This window comes from Cynocephalus volans, chromosome 12 (assembly GCF_027409185.1).
Source record: "Cynocephalus volans isolate mCynVol1 chromosome 12, mCynVol1.pri, whole genome shotgun sequence".
In the NCBI taxonomy this organism is placed as follows: domain Eukaryota; kingdom Metazoa; phylum Chordata; class Mammalia; order Dermoptera; family Cynocephalidae; genus Cynocephalus; species Cynocephalus volans.
In genome coordinates, this window is record NC_084471.1 from 72,068,092 (window position 1) to 72,071,927 (window position 3,836).

Genomic DNA, 3,836 nt, shown 5'->3' on the forward strand with positions numbered 1-3,836 from the left:
CTTTTCTGGAGGCTCTGATGGGAGAATCCATTTCCTTGACTTTTCCAGTTCCTAGTGGCAGCCTGTATTCCTTGGCTTGTGGCCCCTTCCTCCTTCTTCAAAGTGCATCACTCCAATCTCTGCTTCCATCATTACATCTTCTCTTCTGACTCTGACCCTTCTGTGTCCATTTTAAAAGAACCTGATGATAATATTGGGCCCATCTAGATATTCCAGGATAATCTCCCCATCTCAAGGTCCTTAATTTAATCACATCAGTAAAATTCCTTTTGCCATGTAAAACCACACTCATAGGTTTCAGGGACTAGGACTTGGACATATTTGGGAGGCCATTATTCAGGCAACCACACAATATACACTTAAATCACTAGCAGAAGAGGAAGAGAAGGAGCTGACTGTGGATTAAGAACAGAATGGATTCTCCAAACACACTAAATGGGTCCATGATCAATCCAGTGCATTTCACTTCCTAATGACCAATTTACCTAACTTTTAATTTTACTAATATGTGAAAGCTTGTTTCTTTCACCAACTTGAATGTCATTTTTTTCTATTTTTCAATCCTTAGCATTCTTTTGCAAATTCCTCAAATGGTTAACCAGCCTAAATATTGAACTTCTAGCAATTAAAATTTTTAATTAAATTATGTTAAGTCAAATTAGCTTAAAGTGGTAAAGATTAAAGACAAAGGGATAAAACTTTAACTGGCAACTTTCGGGTAAGAAATAGCAAATGAGTTTGTTTTAAAATTAAAATTTAAAATCTAAATTCAAAAGCCCTTGAAAAAATTAGTTATACCCCAAACTAACCTGTAAGAAATGATGACATTTGAAATTTTTAACAAGAACCAATTTGGTATAAAATAAGCCAAGGCAGCAGAAAGGAAGTAAGGATTTCCAGAAGATTGTATATGATTTCTGTGACCAATGACTGAAGTTTGATATTCATTGACTGTAAATACAAAATTGTTATAAAGGAATTTTTGTTATAATGGTTTTTAAAAATCCAGAAATGCTCAAAAGGCTGGCAAAGTGAGAAATGTACTGGAAGCTAAAGGAGCAAACATACCACACAGTAAATTTGAATTATTAAATTGCTGGAAAAGTTAGGATGATAAAATAAATTACTAGAATATAATGCCCAATTTGAGAAATTGGCAGAATAATCATAAACGTGTTAAAAAGTTGGCAAAACCAAAAAGACGTGAAAGAAATCAGTATAAACTGGAAAATTCTTGTAGGAAGCAGGCACTGACATTTTGATTATGGAATTTTTTGAGTTTTTAATTCAGTTTAAAAACACTTAAAAGATTTCTTTAAATGTTGCTACAAAGACAAAGTGAAACATTGTCAATGAAAACTATAGAAATCCTCCAAAAATATTAAAACTCCTCCATTGGAGGTAAATTACTATCAGTTTATAAATAATTAAGAGAAGCAAGGTTTTTTTTAATAAAATGGTAAATTAGATGAATTTATGATTCCACAAATTATTTTTTGGCAAACTGAACTTACAGTTATTTGGGCTTCTGTAACTTGCCCTGCCTCCCTTGGTGAGTGGGTTTCTGGTGGCGGATACCAGGCTGCTCAGTGCAACTGGAAGAGGAGGTGAGGACCTCTCTTGTTTCTCTCTTCTCACTTCCTGGGCTTTGCTGCCGGCAAATTTGAATTGCCTGGGGCCTTTGCCACTGGGAGGTCTGGTCTTTTCCAACCAACACCTCTCCCTCCACAGTGCCCGCCCATCCCAGGCACACTTCTAGCATGTTTCTAACACTTTGCTACACTGTGACCTATATATTGTCAACCAGACCTTAAAGGTCTTGGGCAAAGGCAATTACATCTCCAATTTCTTCTCTCCAGCCCCAAACCTGGTACCTGGCACATTATAAGTGTATCAAGAGTGATTATTGAGTGAATTGATGGATGTGGGAAAGACTTTAAAAAATAATATATGTCTTATCTCTCCAGGAGTTTATTTCTGACTCCTTCCATGTGGGATTAGCATCCCTGCGCTTCCTACCATTATGTCTATTATGGCAAATATCACACCTGCTTCCCTGTCAACTCCGCCTCACTAAAGCAGGGCAGCTTCTTCTCTATGCATCACCAGCCCAGCAGTAGTGGGCCCTCAACACATGGAAGTCTAACTAATTATTTAATGATGTGAAGTGAGCCCCCAAAGATCAGAAGGCAACTCTATATATGTGGTCCTTCCAATGTGATATTCCACACTCCCTTATTTTGTAGAGCTCTTCAAAGGTGACTTTTTCCCCATTCATCTGAGCTTATTATTTATTGTCATTTGGCTGATGGGCAACCAATTTATTCAACAGTTTCTTCAAGACCTACTTCGTGCCACAGTACTAAGGAACAGGGCAAAGTCTTTCCTTGTGAACAAAGTAGACAAACTCTATTTATGGGCATTATATTCCAGTAATTTCTCTTACTTCTAATTCTTTTTTTTTTTCTAAAAGTAACATTACTGAAAATAACTGTTCCTATATTATTCACTCCTACTGTATTTATAACATGAATGGGATTTCCCAGACTAGCCTTCATATTTATTGCTGAAATAAATACACTTAAACATTTTTTAATTGCTTAGCTCATCCATGAATGTTTAGAAATACTTTGTTATTGTTTTGCATGTATTCTCAATTCTGTCTTCACAGAAATGAATTATTTACTAACATTTAAAATTTTGTCCTTCATCGCTTCTCGGCCTTTTGGCTAAGATCAAGTGTAGTATCTGTTCTTATCAGTTTAAAATTTTGTCCTTCTCTCCCCTTTCACATTTTTCATTTACTATTTCAAAACCCGGTGCTGGTTCCTGTAGTGATGAAGGGGGCATGATTTTGTCATAATAGGATCTGAAAAAGCTCCTGATATAAAAAACATGAGACGCTTTAAGATAAATCAAGATGATGACTTCAGGTTTCTATAAATATTTTCTGGACGTTTTCCCAAAGGCCCTTTCTATACGTAACCATTTTTTCCTGTTCTGGTGGAGGGTCGTGCCTAGTTCTGCTATGGCACTGCACACCCAGCCGCTGTTATTTACTGTTTCACCTCCTCACTAGACTGTAGGATCTCACCACATTTGCATCCGCAGGGCCTGGTGTATTGTAGATATTCGATCAATGTCACTGCAGTAAAGGAATAAATTGAAGCAGGCATTTTCATCTCTCCATTAAGAATACCAACAGCTAGTGTTCAGTGGCTACATTCAATGGGCCAGGCGCTCAGCTAACCCCACTGCGTGCGTTACTTTATAATCCTCACTGCAGCTCCATCTGTAGTGCAGGGATTCTTATTCTCCCCCTTTTTACCGGTAAGGAAACTCCTGGAGATTTAAAGAGGTAAATTAGCTTTCCTAAGGTTACATAGCAATCATGACGGAGTGGGAATGTGAACCTGCACCTGACTAATCTGGAAGTCCATATTTTAATATTACTCTATATTGCTAAAATATTTCAGTTCACCATAACTTGCAACTGTTTAAAAAGACTTTCTCTGCCAGTATTCTTTTTATGTAGGACATGGATGGCTGCTTCTTGTGGGCACAATATCTGACAAGTGTCCTCAAAACGAAAGCCAGTCGAAGGCTGGGGTCGAGCATGTACAGGAAGCCAGACACAAAGGAAAACAGATGGCAAAATAAAGGGATGGTCTATTTGGTGCTGGATGGAGGATGAAAGTGAAATTTTTACTTAATCATTGTGATGTTTCTAGGTATCCATCCCTGGCCTAGTGATTATATCTTGATGACAAATGAAAATTCCCATCTTTTTTCTAAGTGAAATGATGTCCTGAAGATTCAGGCAAACCAAGGACAGA

The 3,836-nt window shown here is 37.3% G+C and overlaps 1 pseudogene; it reads left to right on the forward strand.

Annotated features, from left to right (window-relative positions):
- Positions 1-2,709: 2,709 nt before the first annotated feature.
- LOC134361432 (U2 spliceosomal RNA) lies at positions 2,710-2,890 on the forward strand (annotated as a pseudogene).
- The last annotated feature ends 946 nt before the right edge of the window (positions 2,891-3,836 follow it).